This window comes from Ambystoma mexicanum, chromosome 10 (assembly GCF_040938575.1).
Source record: "Ambystoma mexicanum isolate Mex_15411 chromosome 10, UKY_AmexF1_1, whole genome shotgun sequence".
Lineage (NCBI taxonomy): Eukaryota > Metazoa > Chordata > Amphibia > Caudata > Ambystomatidae > Ambystoma > Ambystoma mexicanum.
The window spans coordinates 965622627-965647024 of record NC_090932.1 but is presented as its reverse complement, the minus strand read 5'-3'; positions in this window follow the sequence as shown (position 1 = coordinate 965647024).

The following is a 24398-nucleotide window of genomic DNA, read 5'->3' as shown; positions in this document are numbered from 1 at the left end:
ATCAATTACGCAGCCATTTTGGTTTATTATGACGGAAGGCCCAATTTCCAGTGAAACTGGGTTTAGAAGCAAAAACAAAGGTGATGGCTGGAAGGTTTAGACTGAATCTTAACCTCTGGGCCCGCGGGGACTTCTCCCTCGCGCTCGGACACGGCCTTGTCGGGGGGGGGAGAGCCATTGTGGTGGCGAGGGTCGACGCTCTGCATTGTGCTGTTGTGCATGTCGTGGGTTTTTCGCGGGCCTCCCTGGGAGGGGTGGGTGCCTTGTGGAGCCCAGTCCCAGCGGCAGCGTGCGCAGGAAGGGCGGCGGGGGAAGGAGGGGGGATTGCAAGGAAGAGGGTCAACGAGTGGGAAAAAAAAAAAAAAAAAAATTGTGTGTGGGGGGGGCAGTGGTGGGTTAGTACAAGTTTTTGAAGGGAGGGCAGTGAGAGAGCGGGTTCAAGTTGGCGTTGGTGGTATTCCGCTGGGTTTTAGGTTGGGGCTAGTCACTGAGGGTATCCATCCTCAACATGGGTTAGGAAGGAGTCCCCAGTTTGCAAGGGGGCACACCATTAGGGAGATTTGAAGTTCTTCGGTGCAGAGTATCCCGCAACTTTGGTTTGTGCGTTGAATTCACCCGGAAAGGCGCTGGGGCTTGATGTTCGCAAATACACAGATGCGTCCTCGATTGGGGCCAATTCCTGCCTGGAAGTGGGCGGCCAGACTATGGATTGTGTTGGTTAAATTGACTTGTGCCCAACGCCTCGCCTTAGCATGGGCACACGTGGATAGGTGAAGACATGTATAGGACTGCTAGGAGGGAAGTGGGTCCAAACGTCTTGGGGCATATGTTCATAAATTGCGGGCATATATAGACATTGTTAGGACTGCTGGTAGGGAAGTGGTGTCAACTGGATCTTTCAGGCCGTCTTGCCGGAGCTGCGTTCTTTTTTAGCTCGCTCTATTCTCTGTGTTCGAGCGGCTGTTTGGCGTCTGGGTTTCCCGCGGTTCGGGTGGAGGAGCGAGGAGTTCGCGGTTCCAGTGGAAGAGTGAGGAGTTCGGGAGTCGCTGGCGAAAGTTGCTGCCCGGAGATCGTTTGTCGCCACATGGTGGATTGCAGGTAAGCGCTCAAACGTCGGGCCGGTTGTGCGGGTCTCGTGTGGACGGGTTCATGGGGGGCGATAGTGGGGGGGAAAGAGTTCTCGGGGTGGTGTGGCGCAGGCCCTCATAACGCAGAAGTTCGGGTGGGGATTGTGCGGTGGCCTCGACGCTAGTGCGCAGGTACTGTTGGGTAGTGAGCGAGGGCACCGTCCGAATCCCGCCCAGGGAGGATTATAAGACGGTGGATTTGGTAAGTATGGGGGGGGAAGGGAGAAGGGTCTGCTCGCTGGCCGCCGCGCCAGCTGGAGCGGACCCGAGGAATACAATATTTTACGGGATCAATCTCCTTTTCTTTTAATTGTACGTCAGCATCAGCAGTGGCTGTATGCAGGCTTCAAAAAGGGGTTGTGCAGTGGAAGCAGCCTGCACTACAACAAGTGCCGAATCTTCTGCTCCCGACCACCTTGTGGATTGTGTGGTGGGGAGGAGCAGAACTGGGGCTGTCTGCCGTGTTACTTGTGTGCTTTGGGGCCGCCGAGTGCGGCGGTACCGATCGCGGTGGCGCGGGCAGCAAATCTGCTGGCTTGGCTGGCTTGGGTGGGCGGGGGGTTCGTGGGTTCACGTTGGGCACCCTGACTTTGTGGTTAACTGGTACCGGGGCCGCCGTGCCTCGGGTGTCGACGAAGCAATTTTAAAAGCGATGGTGTGTTTTTCGTTTTAATTGGGGCCGCCGTGACGATCAGGGCCCCGTGCCTCGTTTGTTCAAGAAATGGGCTGTTACCACGACGGCATTGTTATGGCGTGATATGTTTACAGCATGGAAAAACTAAATAAAGCAGCTTTAACGAAAGCTGCTTTATTTAGAGTGAATTTTACGTTTGTTTAGCGCAGCCGCCAGTGGCGCAAGCAGGGCTTGGACTGGTAATGCGGGAGACCGGGGTTCGATTGCAAGGTGCGGAGTCTCGTGGGCATGCGCCTTTTCGTATGGCGCGCCGAAATTTTTGGTTTGTATGATGGCCACTGTGCCTCGGGTGCCACAAAGTAATGTTTTGTTTTAAGCCCGTTGTACGGCTTGTCTGTTTACATTGGGGCCATCGCGAAGGCTTTCTGTGCGTCAGGGAGCGCCATGGCCTCATCGATGCTCGAGGCAGGTAATTCGGCGCACTTCTCACTCTGCATGGGGTCCTAGATAGAGGTGGGGACGAGAGGGGTGGGTTCACACAGTACCTGTCCCCTCCCGTCGAACGCGTGGTGAAGACGGACCTACAATTCCCAGAGTTCGCCTTTCAAGACTACAACCCCCGGCAGCCCCTCTGCCTCCCAGGAGGCTGCAGAGTCTCCGCCAGGCCCAGCTGGTAACACACCCCCTTCCACATAGAATGGTCCATTCTAAAACAGCCCCCCAACCGCTCAGAACAACCAATGACTCAATTACTCCCACTCGCCACACAGCCCTCAAATACGCCAACACCGGCCACGAGGTTACTAAAACGAAACATGACGGGATACTAGAGGGGTGCCATGCAACAGGGATGGGGGGGGCGTATCAATGTGCGAGGGGAGTAAAGGAGGGTGGTCAGCTGAGAATACCCCCCCGTGCAGAAGCCAAATGCGCCGTTCAGGACTACGTGTTACCAACGGCCACGAGGAATAATTATATAAAAAAAAAAAAAAAAAAAAAAAAAAAAAAAAAAAAGTCCCCCGGAGATAGCAGACGGGGGATTGGAACTGGGGTCCTCGGCGCTCCAAGACCAAGCACTTACCACTTGAGCCACTGGAGGCTGCTCTAATGCCAAAAACAAATAATCAGCTGTTGTGTGGCGCGGCGACCATCTGCTGAGCATAAAGTGAAGACATGGAAAAACATTGCTTGCAATGCATATTAACTAAGTAAAACGTGACGGCGAAATCTATTCCTTCCTCCCTAAATAGGGCCCGCTCAAGCTGACGCGGCGGTCGGCGAGCAGACCCGTTCGCCTACCCCCCAATACTTACCAGATCCGGCGTGGGTGGATGGTGATTAGGACAAGGCGGGAGCTGCTAGAACAAAGGGGAGAACTCGCGGCACCCTACCAGCCTCTCCGAACTACTTCTGAACGTCTCCCGCCGTCAGTGTAACCCGCGGGTGTGTCCTCTAGGGGGCGCTATTCTTTGGTTCGCAGATGGGTTTGCATTTTATGAATCCTGTACATTATAATAGTAAGTTACAGCAGAGCCCACAACTGTAGAGAGTTGCCCTATGGGTTGATAGACTATAGTAAGAATTCCCAGGAAACCTTTGCTCCAGCTGTCTGTCACATAGTCGCTGACATAGCAGTCATCTCTGCGCCTCAGCACAATCCTCTGCATAATTTTGCAATGTTTTTATACCAGTCAGCTCTGCTAGCAATTGAATATGAACCCAATTCTAGTCATTATTTGCATGTAATGTGATGCTCTTTTCAAGTATATGTTTGCACAGACTATGGTCTTCTGAAGGGCCTTGCAACCCACAGCTCTCCACAACCTCAAGACTACATTTGAGGCGCTAACTTCAGCGATGGTGGGGGAGGGGCACACTTATTGGTGTGGGGGCATCCAACTTCTTTACGCATTCTAATAAGACTGTTCTAGTGCAGCTTCAATGTTACAGGCAATTAACTCTCTCCTTTAAGTCTGAAAGCACCCACTCCAGGAGTGCTGTGAGGATGGGAGGTCTCCTGTCCCCCTCTCCATCATTCCAGACACCCCCCTTACATGCAAGTTCTAAGCCCCCGTCATGACTTTAATTGCCCCAAAAATAAAAAAAAAATAAAAAATAAAAAAAAATAAAAAAAAATAAAAAAAAAAAAAAAAAAAATCAGGGAGTGCCCTGTGGAAGCAAGCTGGGTGTGGGGGAACTCTCTGCCGCCGGCAGCCAGCAGAGAGTCTTGGAGGAATCACAGGCCAATCCCTGAAACAAAGCACTGCTAGCAGACCCACAGGGGAACGAGCAGCCAAGAGTTTAGATGCACGGCGCCCCAAGAGCAATAGGCTTGGGGGAGGCCCTGGGAAAAAAGGGGAGGGATGTAGGGGACTTGGGAGGCAATTCCAAGACCCAAATTGCGGGGGGGGGAGGGAACGAACAACAAACTAAAAAGAGGGCAGCAAGTGAAGCTGGTTGGAGGGGAACAAGAGGAGAATACGGGGGGGTATGCTACCGGGACAAAAATTTACAGCAGGGGTAAGTCGTCACGGAGGGGGAGGGGCAAGAGGGAGGAGCTCGAGGAGGGAGGAAGAAAGGTAGGAGCATCGGGGGCGGGGGGAGTCCGGACAAGGAGGGCCAGCAAGGACAGGAAAGAGGGGGCCTGGGGGGGCGCAGCATAGGGGACCGGGGGAATGGGGGAGACAGTTGGGAAAGGAAGACAGTACGAGGGACAGGGAATCTGGAAGAGATATGACACCAGCCAAGGGGGGGAGGACACCTGCTAAGGCTGCAGTTGGAGGGGGGGGCCCCTTGAGTGAGAGGGAATTGCGATGTTTCTGGGGGGCTCGGGGACACAGCAGGGAGACCTGGGGGGGGGGGTTTTGGCATAACGGGGGTAAGACTAGGATGCCAATAACCGGAACAACGCGAAGGCGTAGGGGGGGCTGAGCAGAGTTTGGCAAGAAAAGGTTAGATGGACGTCGCAAGCGACGGCCAACTAGGCAGGCAGAAAGTGGGGGCCGGCATCGGAGGGCGGTGCCGGCCCAAATACGGATACGTACATAAATTGTAAGGGCACTTGTGGTGGTGCCGGTATAGAAAAATGTAAGGGCACTTGTGGTGGTGCCGGTATAGGAAATTGTAAGGGCACTTGTATGGTGCCGGTATAGGAAATTGTAAGGGCACTAGTACGGTGCCGGTATAGGAACCTGATGTTAGCGAGGCACCGCGTGGCTGCCGGTTTTAGCTAGAGCCCGAGCAGGAAACGGGGCAAGTGTGCGGGGGGTCAGGCACCCGCAACAAGACCTAGACATGGGCACGGGGGGAAATGGTGGGCACACCAAAAAATTCACTGCAAACAACGGCCGGGGTAGAGAGAGGTGGATAGTCAGGGCCGGGCTCGATCCGAGGCGTCCACCGGACGAGGACGATCAGGGGGGGGGAGGGGGAGGGGGAAGCCCTAGGTAGCCGCACTCGAAATAGTGTATCGGTGACGGTGAATTACGGATTGCCTGTAAGATAACTCCAAGACTTTATGCAAATAAAGCTGCTGAGGCATGTTAACTTTCCACACAAACTGGTGTCGTGTCAATTTTCTACTGCTTGCATGGTATGACTGATTAGGAATAGAGGGGGGGGGGTAAGAAAGGACGGATAAAGGGGGGGGGAAGGCAAGGCGCTGAGTGCCCACGCTACGGCGGGCGAACGCGCCGGCGAAGCAGGCATGGCGAGCGCCGCCCCTTAGTGGGGGCGGTACAGGCCGCCCTTCCCCTCCCCCCACACACGTAAGGGAAATGCGCCGGGGGGGCGGATGATGACGGAAAGGGGCCCGCCCCCCCCTGGCAGGGCGCGAAAGCTTCGGGGCAGGGCGGGAAACCGGGGAGAAGCCGGGCATAAAAGCCCGTGCTGGTGTGAGCATTCACACATCCTCTCTCGGTTTCCCGTCTTGCCGGAGCTGCGTTCTTTTTTCCCACCCACCCTCCCGACAAAAAAGTATGTGAATAATTTTTCAATTTTGTTTTACAGGTCGCCCAGCGGAGTTACATTGCAATCCCTTTACAAAGCACTGCTAGCAGACCCACAGGGGAACGAGCAGCCAAGAGTTTAGATGCACGGCGCCCCAAGAGCAATAGGCTTGGGGGAGGCCCTGGGAAAAAAGGGGAGGGATGTAGGGGACTTGGGAGGCAATTCCAAGACCCAAATTGCGGGGGGGGGGGGAACGAACAACAAACTAAAAAGAGGGCAGCAAGTGAAGCTGGTTGGAGGGGAACAAGAGGAGAATACGGGGGGGTATGCTACCGGGACAAAAATTTACAGCAGGGGTAAGTCGTCACGGAGGGGGAGGGGCAAGAGGGAGGAGCTCGAGGAGGGAGGAAGAAAGGTAGGAGCATCGGGGGCGGGGGGAGTCCGGACAAGGAGGGCCAGCAAGGACAGGAAAGAGGGGGCCTGGGGGGGCGCAGCATAGGGGACCGGGGGAATGGGGGAGACAGTTGGGAAAGGAAGACAGTACGAGGGACAGGGAATCTGGAAGAGATATGACACCAGCCAAGGGGGGGAGGACACCTGCTAAGGCTGCAGTTGGAGGGGGGGGCCCCTTGAGTGAGAGGGAATTGCGATGTTTCTGGGGGGCTCGGGGACACAGCAGGGAGACCTGGGGGGGGGGTTTTGGCATAACGGGGGTAAGACTAGGATGCCAATAACCGGAACAACGCGAAGGCGTAGGGGGGGCTGAGCAGAGTTTGGCAAGAAAAGGTTAGATGGACGTCGCAAGCGACGGCCAACTAGGCAGGCAGAAAGTGGGGGCCGGCATCGGAGGGCGGTGCCGGCCCAAATACGGATACGTACATAAATTGTAAGGGCACTTGTGGTGGTGCCGGTATAGAAAAATGTAAGGGCACTTGTGGTGGTGCCGGTATAGGAAATTGTAAGGGCACTTGTATGGTGCCGGTATAGGAAATTGTAAGGGCACTAGTACGGTGCCGGTATAGGAACCTGATGTTAGCGAGGCACCGCGTGGCTGCCGGTTTTAGCTAGAGCCCGAGCAGGAAACGGGGCAAGTGTGCGGGGGGTCGGGCACCCGCAACAAGACCTAGACATGGGCACGGGGGGAAATGGTGGGCACACCAAAAAATTCACTGCAAACAACGGCCGGGGTAGAGAGAGGTGGATAGTCAGGGCCGGGCTCGATCCGAGGCGTCCACCGGACGAGGACGATCAGGGGGGGGGGAGGGGGAGGGGGAAGCCCTAGGTAGCCGCACTCGAAATAGTGTATCGGTGACGGTGAATTACGGATTGCCTGTAAGATAACTCCAAGACTTTATGCAAATAAAGCTGCTGAGGCATGTTAACTTTCCACACAAACTGGTGTCGTGTCAATTTTCTACTGCTTGCATGGTATGACTGATTAGGAATAGAGGGGGGGGGGGTAAGAAAGGACGGATAAAGGGGGGGGGAAGGCAAGGCGCTGAGTGCCCACGCTAAGAACAGGAAACGTTTTTCCAGACATTTAACCAACAAGAATGAGGCTGATAGATTCCAACCCCTTGCGGGCATTCTGTGTGACCTTGTGCAAGTCCATCTCCTCTAAAACAAAAGGAAACTGGGTGCACCAGTGTTGATTTGTTCGAGAGAGTTTGCACGCGAAAGCACGATTAGCCAACCTGGGTAGCACATCACCTGGCAGCGAGATAGCATCTTAGTAACCTGCAGGGGAGAAACGCGTGAAGGAACACATGTTTTCATGTCTTTCACAGTAGCGCCCAGGGTGTGATGTTTATCACCTGGACACTGGGCAGAAGGCGTTTGAACACGAAACACATCTAATGCCGCGTCTGCTTTCATCTCGCGGGGACTCCTGCAGAAAAACAAGCCTCCAACAGCAGGGCCTGCAGCACCCATTACTGCACGCAACCAGTATCCCCGGCAGCCCGAAGAGTGTTTTATCCCTCCCTAAGGACGCTTCAAAGGGCAGCGTGATATACCGTGGGCCGCTCCTTCCTGAGGCCAGCGCCATCAAAGTGACACAAGGTCAGGCTACTTTGCCCCTGTTTCTGGCCAAGGCCTCTCACCTTTCACTCCACACACACCTAGCCTTCCTGAGGCCAGACACCATCAAAGTAACACAAGGGCGGGCTACTTTGCGGCTGTGCCTGGCCAAGGCCTATCACCTTTCACTCCACAAGGCTTTGAAAAGTCAACCCTTTAGAAAAAGGCATGTTTTTTGGGGAACTGTATGTCAAACTAAGACTATACAAAATAGTCAAATAGTCAGTTGTGCTTCAACTTTAAAAATGGATTCAAATAGATTTTATTTCGGAATGAATCGGTCAAATATTTGAAACGTTTTGGTGTGGTTTCTACGGTTTAGAATGCCTTCGGAAGTTGTATAAAAGAAGGCATGTTTTTGATAAATGAGATTATGCACTGAGTTGCATGTGTGCAGTGTCTGGCTCTAGTTAACAAACAGTTAAGTTTAATCATTTCAAAGCAACAAAACCATTGAATTCAGGAAATGTTGGAAGCGGTGCCACCTTAACACTGAGTCTCTCGCTCCCCGGTTGCTATCATACATGATGTCTTCTGTGACCTCATTGGTGATGTAAACTGTGATGTCATCGCCGTGCTCTTAAACTGTGCAATGGAAGGACCCAGAGTTTTGATGTCACTTACCCAATTTCAATTATTTTGTTTTTAATTTAACTGTCTGTATCTAAAAAAAATTCACTGAATTTCAATAGTTTTATGTCATAACTCACCCGACCAGTAGAAGTAGTAGTAGTCATTTGTATAGCACTTTTCACCATTGTATGGTCCCAATGTGCTGTAGGTTGAATACCCTCGGGGGACCTAAATCAAGATATATGAAATTCGTCTGTGTATAGAATGCGTGTGTGCATTTTCATCAAAGCAAAGTTGGGTAGGGGTGGGCATGTCGCTACTAGCTACTCATATTGAGATGGCAAACAGGGTGGGTGCTTAGAAGTTGATGAGAGAGAGTGTGAGAGTCATAGATTCATTAAGTGTTGCAGCTAGACCTAATTTCTGTCATGGGGGATAGCTGTATTTTATTGGCAGAGGTATTGTGCAATGTTTCGTTGAGAATGGAGTATGCGGGTGGATGGCCTTGCCATCGGCTAACTCCAGAGTCGTGGAAGTACGATGCATACTCGTCTGGTGTTACTGGTTTCCTGGTTTCGTAAATGTGGCATGGGCTCTCACCTGTGTTCGTAAGTCGGTGAGAGCCTGGACGCTCATTGCCTCCTCAGCCTGGTGTGATTCACTGGCTCGGGGTATAGGGGGGAATATCAGGTCTTGAGGGCCCTTCGGAAGCCAGGTGGTCCTCAATGCATTGAATGTTAGGCCAGAGGCCACTTTGCAACAATTACGCTAAAACACATTGGCCCTCAAGCCTGTGGCCTACTTAGCGATGGGTAGTGGCCACCGACTGTGGCCATGGTCACTGATCACTTTCCAACAATTAGGGACAAAATGCAAATTGTCTTGCTGTTTAAGCAGAGATATTAAAAATGATTTTTTCTTATTGACTTTTTTGTATTCGCAAGATTTTCTCATGGGTTTTCCCAGCAGGTACATTGTGTGTGATTTCCATGGGAATCCCACATCCCATTGGCTACTTGTGGGATTCTCAAGAAAAGACAAAAATGCCATAAAATTAAAACTCTTACCGAGCTTCACAAACTTTCAATTGGCACCAATCCCCCTTTTTTTCCAAACATCTTCCTGAAGCCAAACTGTCTCAAGTCACCCTCCTAATATCATTTTAGCAACATTTATTTCTGTGATGATCATCAAATTGCCACAAGAAAAAACTTTGCCTTTGGCAGAACAAATACAAAAGGGGAAACCAAACACTCTTTTCAATGTTATACACCTGCACCAATCTGCACCAAACTTTCCAGTTTCGTGGGGCCCGGGTCAGAACACATCATTGGAAACAATTACACACAGATACATCAGACAAGTCAAAAGTTATTAGCAATAGAATTTTCGCAGTCAATTGAAGTTATATTTCACCTTAACTATAGGGTGACGGCTATAGGGTTGTCAACCTAATATATATAAGCGGTTTGTTATGCTATATCTTATCCATGACCCACTTGGCAGGACCTTCAGCAATGGTCAGTGGGTACATCCTTTGGCCCTGGTCTCTGTCCACTCTGCAACAGTTAAGATAAAAACCATATCTAGTAAATAATCAAATTCTACTGGGCCCTGTCCATCGGCCATGGCCAGTGGCCATAGCCTTTGACTCATTGCACCAATCAGGCTCAAAGACTGCTCTGTATTGCCTTCTGCAGTACATCACCATATTCTACTGACAATGGGCTATTCCACCCCCTTTTCACCTCTAATTTCCCATGAAAATTGTTCTCCTGGAAACACAGCATTTTCCGCAACAGTGAGTGAAATGCGCAACAAAGTCTTCCTCATCAACACTGCCACTGATAATGTGCATCCCTCATACTTTTCGTGTCCCCAGACCTACCCCCAACTGTGTATGTCCTTCCTGTCCCACACCTGTTATCCTCTTTGGCCTCGCTTTTTCCCATGATGCACTTTGTTTTTCTATTGTATCTTTTTCGATCTTCACAGGGGAGTCCCACGTGGATTCTACAGGATTCTTGCAGAAAGACAAAAATGATTTGATGCCAAATGACCTCTCAAGCCCCCCCCCTAAAAAAAAGTTACCATCTAACCATTTGGTCCGCCTTCACTCTTCCCACCAATTCTCTGATGTTAAACCACCCCTCAAAATGACATTTGGAAGAGTCCAAATGTCATTTTGAGGACTTTTCATTTCGCATTGAGCAAAAATAAATTGGCGACTTTTCATTTCTGAAAAGTCTCAGTGCTGCAATGCACCATGGGAAATACCTACAATTTTTGGGAGGGAGACTAGAGGAACCTCCTTCTCTGTCAAGTGTTTAAACCTACTAGATAGATTTATAACAAACCAATAAAAGGAATATCTGCAACGCTTTGTGCCAACCCTGCTTCTTATTTGGCACAAACCCATCCAGCAGTGGTCACTGTGTGGAAACACCTTGTTCTCGATGGTAAAATGAAAGGCAGTAGCAGGAACATAGCTTTTATTCCAAACTTAATAACTTTTGAACTATCTCACAAATTTGCCATAATCTTTTAGGGTTAGAAGGGCCTGAACCAGACATTTTTCAAGAGAAATTCAGCCAGATTCGTCCAGCGAGTCAAAAGTTATTTGCAGTATAATTTTCGGAAAAGTCAATGCTCATTGGTGTTACATTCACTAAGGATGTTTTTAGACTAACACCACAGGTGTCCCGCAATCACGTTGCTACATTTGAGAGCGTCGGGTGTATCTCAGCGGAAAGGAATGCTGAATTCTGACCAGGAGTCACGTGCTGAGGCGAGCATTTGAATTGTTTGCAGCAGCAGTGGAAAATAAAAGTAAAACAGCACTGTACATCAAGTTGATATGCTTGTCTTTTTCCTGAACTTTTATCTCAAATTAAATTCAAATTCTGTTCTCCTAATCCCTGGCAAGCGCCCAGGAAAGGATGCTTCTACAGATCAGCTGAAATGCCTAAAACGGCATCCCTTGATTCTAATCTCGATTTTGGCAGATGATAAACAAGCATAGCTAGTGTTTTCTGGCTGTCGCACAGTATGCCACGTTCAGCCTTAAATGATTTCATATGCCTGGCATAGACACCATCTGGTTGGGTGTACCCAGCATGTGCACCTGCTAACATCATATGCCACGTTCTGCCACAAATGCTTTCATATGCCTGGCATAGGCACCATCTTGTTGGGTGTACTCAGCATGTGCACCTGCTGCCTTCAAATGCCAAGTTCAGCCATAAATTCTTTCCTATGCCTGGCATAGACACCATCTGGTTGGGTGTACCCAGCATTTGCACCTCCTGCCATCATATGCCAGGTTCAGCCATAAATGCATGCATATGCCTGGCATAGACACCAACTGGTTGGGTGTACCCAGCATGTGCACCTGCTGCCATCATATGCCACGTGCAGCCTCAAATGCTCCAATATCGCACTATATGAAGTTACTAATTGATACATACATACGTGCAAAGCCATGCATGGTATCCTTGAATGAGTCAGTGAGTGCCCCTTTTCCAGGTAATCTACTGATTCATTTTTGACCGACAGTATCTTCACTACAGACCATGAGGAGTTTCTCTTTTTGAATCGACTTTTAAAGCTTCTTAGCTCATAAATAAATATATATGTTGTTAGCCAGTACGAGCGCCTCGGCCGCCTTACAATCACACTCACACGCATACGGAGATGGAGACTCAGAGACACGTCTGTGGTTTGCGAGTTCCCGGCGGCAACTGCCGTAGAGGGCAAGTTTATTGATAACACGCATGCGCGAACCCAAACGAGGCTCGCGCATACTTACCTGCTCTTTACTCCGTAACATCCCTCCTTTTCTTTAAACAAAAAACAAACAATCAGTAACATAACAGTGACTCCACGTGAGTCGCTTAACCTTGGCCGCTGAATGCTCAGTCCCCTGAGTCTATGAGATAGTCTTTAAATTGAGCCGGGGGTTGTCTACCCTGTCTGGCCGGGTACCGACTGCTACTCCCAAAGGTCGGCAACAGTGCTTCCTCATTGGGTCCAGGTTCCTCTGCTCTCTCCACCACTGGCGGACATTCCCTCACTCCTGACTCAGATGCCGCTTCCGGCAGCCCTTCTGCAAGACTTGAGTCCACTTTCTTGAAGAATGACTTGTTCCTGTTTACAGTTCCTCTCCCACTGGCGGCAGTTACCATCAAACCTCTCACTTGTGTCACTCTCCAGGGTTGCGGCTCATATGTGAGCGACAGTTTCCCCTCAGACGGTGGTTCTTGACCAGCACCGTATCGCCCACTGTCACTTCCTTCTCCTGTAGATGTCTTCTCTCGCTCTCCTTCTCGTTCCTGGCCATTCTTTCCTGTCTGACCCTTGCGTCATCGATCACTCCTGGCACTCTCCCTTCCAGTTCAGGTAGGAGCCCTCTTGGGCATCGTCTAAACAGGCCTTCCACTGGGGAAACCCCAGTGGACTCAAGGGGGGTTGTTCTGTACTCCCGCAAGAACTCAAACAAGTTTCTCCTTAGTTTCCCCCCTCCATTTGCAGAGATCCGAAATGTCTTGTTCAAAGTCCTCATGAATCTCTCTGCTTCTCCGGTCGCCCTGGGCCAGAGAGGTGTCACCTTCCTGTGTTGTATTCCCCTCTCCATATACTTTGTAAACTGACTCCCCATGAATGGTGGCCTATTGTCCGAGCAAAGGAGAGTCGGAAACTCGTGGGTCGTGAACATTTTCACTAGGGCTAGGATTGTGTGGTCACACGCGGTGGATTCCTCCAGCTCTACTTCGGAATACCTTGACCACTGGTCTATGACCGCTAAGAAGTACATTCCTCTGCCTGTCGAGCCAAAATCAGCATGTACAGTTCCCCACGATTGTTCGCTCCTGTCCATGGATTTTATAGGGGGTGCCCTTTCTTTAGGACTTGCGGTCTGACACGGCAGGCATCTCCGCACATGCTCATCCACTCTCTCTTCCAGGTCAGGAAACCACACTTTTGGCCTCAGCCTCGCTTTGGTTTTGGCGGACCCCTGGTGGCCGGTATGCACTAGTTCAAGCACCTTTGGCACAAGTGCACATGGGATCACTATCTGTCTGCCCCGTAGGAGCAGGCCTTCCTCTGAGATCGATAGTTCGTGCCTCACCTTCCACAGCGCTTGCAGATCCCGTTGCATTCTCACCTCTCGCCTTGCGTTGTTGTTCAGGATCTCCTTCCACTCTCCACTCCTGATTGACGATTGTATGACTTTGAATATTTCGTCTTGGTCGGACACCCTGACCACATCTTCTCTCAACAGTGCTACTGGCAAGGCCACTTCCACAATGTTGCATACTATTTCCTGACATGCCACAATCTCCCCTTGGCCTTGCTCCTGTCTGCTGTTAGGATGGCGGGACAGGTAGTCGGCAGGATTGTTTGTCCCGGGCCTGTACTGAAGTTTCACCCTGTATTCTAAGAGTTACAGCATCCAGCGTTCAATGCGCAGGGGAGGTTTCGAGGACGGCCCAGCCATGATGGGGATCAGGGGCTTATGATCAGTGACTACGACATCAGGCTTCCCAAGGATGTAGAGGCGGAAGTGCCGCCAGCCCCACAAAATTGCGAGCGCTTCTCTCTCCATTTGGGAGTACCTTTTTTCTGTCTCTGACAGCGCCTTGCTCACATATGCAATGGGACGCATACTGCCTTGTGCGCCTGCCTGCAGCAGCACAGCCCCCAAGCCTACGGGGCTGGCAACCACCACAATCTCCGATTCAATCACTGGATCAAAGTAGGCCATGGTGTCTTCGTCTGACAGTGCCATTTTGATGTCCTGGAATGGTTTTTGTTCCCTTTTGTCCCATGTCCAAGGCACGTCATTCTTTGTCAGGGCTTGGAGAGGTTCCGAGTGCGACGCAAGTTCTTTGATGAAGCGGCCGCAATAATTCCCCATGCCAAGAAAGCTGCAGACTTCTGCGGGTGACTCAGGTGCTGCGGCCTCGCGAATATCACAAACCTTTTCCGGGTCAGGTGAGATCCCCCAACGTGAAAGACGAACCCGAAAAACTCTATGCAGTCTTTGAAGAATTTGCATTTACTTCGGTGCAAGGTCAAACCTAGTTTGCTCAACCTCTGCAGGGTCAGTTCTAGCCTCTTCATGTGTTCCATTTCTGACGACGCAAACACTAAAATATCGTTGCTCATGTTGAGGACCCCATGTAAACCAGCCAGTGCTCCCCTGATCGTGTTTTGAAACACTTCGGCGGCAGAAGATACGCCAAAGCTAAGCCTCTTAAATTGGTATAACCCCTCATGGGTCGTGAAGGTCGTAATGTACCGGAATTCCGAGTGGAGTTCAAGCTGGTGGTATCCGTAACGTAGGTCCAACTTTGAAAACCATTTGGCCCCTTGCAGCTCACTGACTATATCGTCCAGCATTGGGGTAATATGGCGTTGCCTTTTTATGGCCGCATTGGGCAGCCGCATGTCCACACAGATGTGGAAGCACCCGGTTGCTTGGGTTTGGGTGCTATTACAATTAGCGATACCCACGGCGTGGGCCCTTCAATTTTCTCAATAAATTCATCTCAATCAGAGATTGCAGCTCTTTCTCCACTTGCATTCTCAAGTGGAAAGGTATCCTCCTATGCTTGAGGGCGGTGGGCCTTACAGTCTTGTCAATGTGCAGGCGAATCGGTTCCGCTTTTAGCTTGCCCACCCCTTGGAAGATGCTTTCAAACCTGCTCAGGAGCTGTTCAGTGTCTGACTGGTACACTGCTAACGTGAAATGAACAATGTTCAGGGCCTCGGATGCTGTGCAACTTAGAAGAGAATGTGGGCTGACGTCTCTCACATAAAACCGGGCTTTGATTGCATTAGGGCCATGGGTAACTGGTGCAACAAAGACCCCTTGGATCGGCAGCGGCATGTCGCCCCCGAATGTGTAAATTCTGGCTTTATCATTTTCCAGCTGCGGTGGGCCAGGGAGGGCTTGTAGTGTTCAGTGGCCAAAACGCACACAGATGCACCTGTGTCTATGAGGACCGGTGTGGGGGTGCCCTTAATATCCACTACGGAGGTGGGTTGCCTTCTTTTCTTGGCTCCCATAGCTATATTGTATATGAAGAATATTTCTTCGTCCTCTTCTTACTCTTCAGCCGGGTTGAGTCTCTGCGTGTCTTGTTCCAGCGTGGCTATGCTCCGTGGCCTCCTAAAATGTCCACTGCTCGGCCTCGCAGGGCCCCTGTGGGTCGTCACTGGTGCTGCAGCTCTGCACATTCTTGCATAGTGGCTTGGTGTGTTGCACCTGCCACATACTCTTGACTTTGCGGGGCAGTCTTCTGCGAGCGGCATATCGTACTTGCAGTACTGACACACTGCTGGGGTGCCCTGGGCGGGGGATGTGCCCTGACGCTTTTGGCTCCATCGAGACTTCGATGGGGTGGACTTTCCTAGGGCAAAAGCCTCTTCACCTTTGCTTGGTCGTACGGCTGCGTCCATTTTTGCCCCTCTGCTTTCTGCAAGTTCATATACCCTGCCAGTGTCTAGGATTTGAGCCAACATCATGCCCGGCTCCCGCAGGATTTGTCTTCGCAACTTACTTGAATTGCACCCTTGTATTAGCTGGTTTCTTACCATCCCTTCTTCATTGTCCCATCTGCACGTGCTTGACAGTTGGCGCAGTCGCGCACAGAAATGGTCTAGGGACTCATCGTCGTGTTGCTTTTCGCTACATATCACAAACCGGTCAAAGTCCACATTCGAAAGAGGTATGAAATGATTATGAAGAGCAGTATTGACGGCAGCATATGTTACCACCTGAATGTTCAATGTCTCATAGATGTGGAGTACCTCAGTCCCTGCTGAGTACAGCAGTGTCGCAACTTTTGCATCGTCATCGTCTTCCCCAGTCGCTCTGAAGAACATGTCCAGCTTCTTGATCCATATGAGCCACTTGGGCCCAAACTTGGAGGGAGGACCTGATGTGTCGAATTCCGGCATCGGTGCCAGAGTGCCATGCTGTCGATGTGACACTTGCGCAGGTGCCGCTGCTTCACCTTCTTGGTCACTCATTCTCACAAGTCGCACAGGCACTTCATCCACTTGTGTGAGGCCGCAAACCTTTCTCCCCCAGACAGCACTTTAATGCTGGAAATATTGTGGGCAGAAGTGAGCTTCCTGTCCAGCAACTGGTGACCACTGACCTTCTCTGCAGCATGCAGGCACCTTGTCCCAGCAACACCTCCTGGATAGGACCTTCAGGCTGGGTGAATCGTTTATTTTTTTTTGTTGGGCCCTCCAGGGCCAAAATCGTGTCTCCCTTTGCAGGAGAACCACGAAAGTTCCAAAAATTGTATGTAGTTCAATCACGTGGGTAGCGCACAAGCACCCTCACGGGCCTCTACTAGCACACGTGCGAATTCAAGATGACCGACCGTAGCAGCGTTGAATTTCAGCTCCGTAGTAAGATGGACTGCCACACCTTGTGGATCGTAACCGTGTTGCATCCACACACTCACTACATGCTGATATCCTTGTCTCACAATCACACTCTCACGCATACCGAGATGGAGACTCAGAGACACGTCTGTGGTTTGCGAGGTCCCGGCGGCAACTGCCGTACGGGGCGTGTTTATTGTTAACACGCAAGCGTGAACCCAGACGAGGCTCGCGCATGCGTACATGCTCTTTACTCCGTAACATATGTTATCTCCGGAAAAAGCAGAAACTCATCGCTTGATGACCTCCCCATGCATGACAGCTAATTTATGATTTTTAATTTCTGAAGGTCTACATCACAGAGCACTTTGTAGCAACCTCAAGGCAGCTGTATTAAGGGATGAGCTAAGGAAAGAGGTTGGAGGATGAGTAGCAGGGGAAAAAAGGGGCCAAAGAGGGCAGGAGGGCAGGAGAGAGTGGAGGTTGCAGGGTGCTGTATGCAAATGTTGAGCCAGGTAGAGGCAGGGTAGTGCAATGCACAGAGAGGGGGAAATCCTCGACTGAATCGGTCTTCCTAGTGGTTCAGGACATGGACTTAAAACCAGGCTGGAATATTTGATTGGCAGTCAGCAGGTGATCAATAACACAGACTATTGGCATAGGAAGCCTTTGAGCACAAAGCATATATCCGGGAAATGTGTAATATAATGTAATGTGATTTGTCATTTGTAGAGCACCTTTTCCATTGGCATGGCCTCAAAGCGCTGTAGGTGAACGCTCTTGAAGGACCGAAGTCCGTGGCATGGAAGATTCGTCAGAGGGTTTTAGAATGCATCTGGGCATTTTAACCAATATGAAGGTTGGTAGGGGTGGCAAAGTCCTTGCTAGCGACCCACATAGAGCTGGCTTGTGGATGGGTGCTATTAAGTTGTCGGGAGAGCGAGTCCAGCTAGACCGAATTTTTGTCGTGGGACTTAGCTGCATTCTAATGGCAGTGAGGTTGTGCGTTTTGTCTTCAAGTAGCGTATGATTGCAGGTGGGTGGCCCTGCGACCATGACAGTAGAAAACATAACTGAGCTGGAGCCACAGGTAGAGCATAGAAACCTCAAGGGCTTTCCACACGAGTGCTACATCGAGCACAAGGCAGTACACCTAAAGTTCCGAACTTGTCCTCAGGACAAGGTAACTGCACCGCTGGAACATTACATGAATGGGAGTGCCATATATTCCAACAAGGACTGCAACAAGTAGAGCGGCATGTGGGATGCATTTAGAGAGAGACAAGCAGAAAGTGAATCAAGTGTCTGAAATGCTCAAGAGAGGACATTTATCTGCACCGTAGCTGGAAGTGCTGATGCTACTAATGGCACTTTGTTGCAAATAGTGCGCACCGCTTGCACAACAATAATATTGTAATCCAAATTTCGAATATTTTAATTAATAAATGCATATGGTTCCGATCAGAACACTCCTGCATTAAGAAAGTACACATGGCCTATATCTTGACGAGCAGAGATCCTATGTGGTAAAATCTGCTGCAAGATTATTAGAATAGTATTTATTTATTTATTTATTTATTTATTGAATTTGTAAAGCACACTACATCCCAAGGGAATCGAGGCAATGGTTATGAAGATGCACTCTATTAAATACAATGCAATATACATTACAATGCAAATTAAAGTAGCCTTTTAGTAGCCGACACAAATTGTTAGTCATCCAACACATCTTGGAGAGAAGTAACCCTCTTATGGGGCGTATCTTATCTGTGCTCAAGCGGGTGGGTTCCCCTGACTTGAGAACGAGCTATCAATGCTTTTGCAAATGTACTATCTACCAGGTAATCTCTGCAATTTTCTTCTTTTTATCTTGGGAAAATGAAAGAATGAAGTTGCTTGTTTGAAGCATGAATGCAGACACACAAGTGCCAAATATCGATAGTGAACTTGGGACACCAACATGTAACTGGGCCGGGGATATCCTCTGCCCCAAGAACGGGAGACCCAGCCATAGAACAAAGTTCACTGTCTTTATTAACAGTTAAAATGACAGGGATCGCAACATGAACAACGCAAGATTCTTCATTATCTCTCACTCTCCAGGCATGTGTCGTCCCATTTTCTCGACTAGTGACATCACAAAAACAAACATATACCCCAAAAACCTAACAGGAGAAGGGATTGGTTAATTAGGTGAACTACATATGTAATCTATAAGGGATTAGTACGAACATTGGGTAAGACATATCTGGTAGCTCCTCCTGAGACCACCTCTATGTTTTACAAATAAAGATGATATACCAGTGCAACATAGTGTAAGCTTATCGTGGAAGGTGTTTAGGGATTGGACAGAAAGGGTCTTCTCAGCCATGGAGCTTTGGACAGTTACCAGGCCAAGTGCAATTATTCAAGGTAGTGGGAATGACCCGAAGGTGCTGCATGCTTCCAATGAGTTACCATCTCCAATCTCCTACGCCCTGAGACAGAGCATTCGGATTTCAATCTGTATAACAGTTGTATCTTCCTGCCTGTCGTTCGATGGGAACAGTCTTCTCCGTCTGCCTCGAATGAATAGGCTCTGTCCGGAAGATTCAGGTCACATGCGAGGGACCACCAAAATGGAGCTCTACTGCTTGCAATTAAGGGATTTTTGACTGGGTCCCTCGCAGGTGTCCTATCTCCTCTGTTAATTGGAGACATTCCTTCCCTACTTGACATTGGCGAGGCTATGTAAAGTGTCTGCGCTGGAAGCTTTCTCGGCATGCTTCAGCAGAATCAGTCTGTCAGCTTTTCCTAGTATTCTGAAGTTCGTCTTGCTTTTCCCATTCACTCCAATGTACCTATAGCTTCCATCTTTATTCGCATGGCCGTCCATGTTAGTTGCAATTAAGCATAGGCAAGCCGTCCATATATATTCTTAGGTGTCCTGCAGTTTGCGCGTAGCAAAAGGTATTTGTGTGTCAGTCCTCTATGTGAGTCATAAGTATTTGCTTTGTGCCGCTCAGCAGTAAACTAAAGTGATTGTGTAGCTTTGCGCAGGGATGCCTGTGTACCTCATGTCTAACGCATCCATGGCATGATGTCAGCTGTAACGTCATCAGTGGTCTTCGAAGTTGCAGTCAGTCGACTTGTTCTGTATTTCTTCAATACTGTCATCAGGGTATGGTCGGAATGGTTGTCTGAGTGAGTAGGGCTTCTCACACCTGCAATACATCAACGATGGTGAGGAAGGGCCCAGAAGCAATGTACATCTCCCGTTTCCCTGTCGCCGGGCTCAGAGTGGGATGGGTGTGATGAGGGCCCTGTTTGGGTTCCCTCTTCACAACTGTATTCTATGGGGTGCAGCCCCAAGAGAAGAGACAGCTGAAGAGGAGGTGTTCTCTGTGCAAGGGGGGTATGGCTATAGTGAACAGAGGAGCTGATAATTCACTATAAATGCTGTCGCAAATGTTTGTCCCAAACAAAATGGTAACCAAACAGATAGTATAAACAGCAGGGGTTGAGTACAACAAAATGGCATATTTTTGGGAACATCATCCTGAACCCTACCGTAGATAATGATCATGTGGGAAAAATGAGGACTGGATGCAGACATGCGGTCATTGATAAGGCGGTGACATTACATATTTGTACATTCTACCTACCATGCTGGATATGCTGTTTGGACAAGAGTGAGGGGGAAAGAGAGCGCCCAATATCCCAGTAGCAGATCATAGCAACAATAGGGAAATGGGGCCACTGGATGGTATCATAATGATTGCAGAGGGGTTACAGATGACCTCAGGGGTTGATTCCACGTTTTTCACAGTTTTCATTCATTCGCCAAATGTAACTCTCCCTAAGAAAAGCAGAATGGTGAATACGATAGGGCAATTAGAGGAGGTGGCTTGGTTGATGAGGGTGGGCACAGAGGACCCACACTCCAAGGGAGCTATGGCACACTAGCCATATAGAAGCACAGTGCTTAACTCAGCAGAATGGGCAGCTCTCAGTGAAAGATTGAAGTGTTGGTCATGAAAAGCTGCACACTTACATGCAGAGGTGGTCAGTGCTGAGTTGTGGAATGGTTATAAAACAATCATGTGGGCCGCATTGCAGCAGAGACTGGGGGGGAGGGCAGAAGGGTACATGGGTGGCCATTGGTGGACACAAACAACTTCTGAAGTGCACCAAGGAAAAGGGCTTGCAGATGTAATAGATTAGTGTTTGCTTTTACAGAGCTGGATTTACTGCTTCAGTATAAAAGGCACCCGATGTCCTCTCAGCAATCACCAAAATACCCGCTTTGAAGGAACAGTCTGACGAGGCTGTGATACTGTGCCACCTGAGAGGCGGGAGTCCAAGACCATGGGCCTCATTAGGACCCAGGCGGTAAGGGGTTTACGGCGGCGTAAACAGCGCCGACCCTTACCGCCTGATTCCGAGGTCCCTTAGCGCCATGGAGGATTTAACACCTGCTTTTAGCAGGTGTTAAAATCCATGGCGCTAAGGGACCTTGTTGTTAATTACGCCACCGTCATTTACGGTGGCGTAATTAATGCCTTCCCCACTCCCATTATGCCCTATGGGGCAAAAATGGGAATGGGGAAGGGTAAATGGGGATTGGGGACTTACCGCCCCGCCAACTTCGGAATGGGGCGGTAAGTCCGCCAACCACCATGGCGTAAACATAGTTTACGCCATGGTGGTAAAGGTACGACCCAGGCGGTAACTTACCGCCTGGGTCGTAATGAGGCCCCATGTCCTACTGGAGAATGCGCCCAGCCTTCCTGTGAATAGGGAACAATTAAAACAGGAGTTCATTGGATGAGTGTTGAGATAAAAGGCGGAACACTTATCGGAGGTCTTACTCTCCGACTCTAAATGATTGGAGGTTGAACAATTCTGCTTTCCCATGATAATCCCAGAGTGTCGTAAGAGTGAACTATTTGGTCAGTTTGCATGGATTCACAGAGGCCTTTACGGGGACAGAAATCATCACCATTAGAGCACAAGGAGAAAAGCTACTTTTGGAGAAAAAAAAGTATTACCGTTAATATCTGACTGGAATACAGGAGTCTACTTACATGTAGAAACTTCTACAAAAATGTCTGCAGGAAGGGCACCCCCACTTAGTGTAAACTTTCACTACCTACATCTTCTCTAAAGTACACAAGGTTAGTGATAACCCTAATAAAGGTACGAAAGGTTACACAAGCTTTGAGAAGAGAGGCCACACACCTGGCGCAAGAATGTCCAATGGCTCTAGTGCAAGAAAGTAGTGAGCTGTATGCCCAGCCCAGCGATACAGTGACACAAATGTCCTAGGGTATTAGCGCAAGAAAGTAGTGATCTGCATGCCCGGGTGTGCAGTGACACAAATATTCTATGGCACTAGTGCAAGAAAGTAGTGATCTGTATGCTCATGCGTTCAGTGACAAAAATGTCCTATGGCATTAGTGCAAGAAAGTAGTGATCTGTATGCCCAGCCATACAGTGACACAAACGTCCTAGGGTACTAGCGCAAGAACGTAGTGAACTGCATGCCCAGATGTACAGTGACACAAATATTCTATGGCACGAGTGCAAGAAAGTAGTGATCTGTATACCCTGGGTACAGTGTCACAAATGTCCTATGGCACTAGTGCAAGAAAGTAGTGATCTCTATGCTCATGCATACAGTGACACAAATGCCCTATGGCACTAGTGCAAGAAAGTAGTGATCTCTATGCTCATGCATACAGTGACACAAATGCCCTATGGCTCTAGGGCAAGAAAGTAGTTATCTGTATGCTCATGCATACAGTGACACAAATGTCCTATGGTACTAGTGCAAGAAAGTAGTGATCTCTATGCTCATGCGTACAGTGACACAAATGTGCCATGTTGCACTTTAACATTGCAAATATCACCCTGTCTGTTTTACCCCTGTTTGCCTTTGCTCTGTGTATAGCGACTATTGTACATAATTAAAAATGTATTCCGCCTGCTAAGACTCAAATACGAGGAGATGGTATTGGAAAACCTAAAATAGGCCAAGACTAGCAAGAAAGTTAAAGAACTAGGTGACCTCTCTCCTCCAAAACTCAACGCTGAGGCTGCATAACTGTCCCATGAGCCATGGAAGCTGCATGCTAGTAAACTCAGGCTGTACCAACTACCCCTCCTATCTCATGTTTGGAGGAATGTCTTTCAGTCAAGTCGGAATCGGTCAAACCCTGTAGAAATTGGCCCCACTGGGGTTGCCCTAACCTTTGGTGATTTTCAATCGCAACAAGAAACTGCATGGACCAAGGCAGGTTTTGCATGACCAGAACTTAGACCCGGGAATCCGCCCTGAGTACTTCCAACTCCAGGCCTCAAGGGCCGGAATCCTGATGGGGTTTTAGGATATCCCTCATCAGTATTTATTAATGCGAAAAAATGTCATTTAGAATCATTGTATGTAATTGTATCTCATGAACATTAATGAGGGGTATCCTGAAGATCCAACATGGATCCAGCCCTGGAGAGGGGAGTTGTACAACCCTGTTCTAAAAGAATATAACCGATGGCTACCTATTGACGAGCAGAGCCAGTGACGCATTTTGTGTGATTCGTTATTCCTTGTGCTTGTTCCTCAGAATATCTTGCTGTTCTGTGAATAAACAACGCATTGTTCCATTGTTTGTCATTGTGCCCGTGGCCCTGTGCCCCCACAGGTCAGATGTAAGCAGGCCTCTGGCCCAGCCCTCTCAGATCATACACATCTTATGCAACAAATCAACAACCCATGCAACAACTGCAACCATGAAGAAGGCGAATGATTTATAAGCAGCTAAAGCAAAATGTGAAGACTTCCAAAAGTCAAGTCTTCTGCCAAATAAACAGCCCATACAGAACAGCCGGGGGACAAGTTGCTATGATGACGGAGCGAGACAGAGATCTGCAGACGGCAAAGCAGACAGAGAGCCGCAACAGGAACCAGCTCATGTCCAAAGCTGTAGATGGAGGAAAGCCTCAACACAAGGCTACTAACCCCAGCTCCCAAGGTGGACACCAGTTCCCAGTGTGCACCGTGCCCCAAAAAAAGCATTCCCAAGATGGAAGAGTTCAGGTATCAGAACCCCCCTGCAAAGAAAACAGCATAAGAAACTGCAGGGGGCCAGCTAATGAGAATGTAACTTCAAGTTGACACCAACATATATTCACCGATGATCCCTGATGCATCCTTGGGAGCTGTCTGTCTTGGGTTGATAAAGCTATGTATAAAATAGTTCTGCCATACAAGACATAGGGCCTCATTACGAGTTTGCCGGTCTTGAAACAGGAGTGCCGGAAAGCTCACCGGCACCCTTGTTTCCAGCTTGGCAAACTCTGAGTCTGCCTGCCATTGCTGCTGTGGCCGACAGGTCTGACCCTGCTGGGCGCAGCGGACACGGTAGGCAGACAAGTCATGGAAGCACCAGCACCTTTAGCAACGGTGCTGGTGCTTCTGTGTCCCCACTCCCATAGAGTCCAATAGGACTCTATGGGAATGGGGACTTACAATTTACTGGCGCCTGACTTCCCGGAGCACCGGACTCGTAATCAGCCAGTGGCACCGGGTAGTCAGGTGCAAGTAAAATATTACTGGTCTGGTGGCAACCCGCCGGTATCACCGGAAATGTTACCGC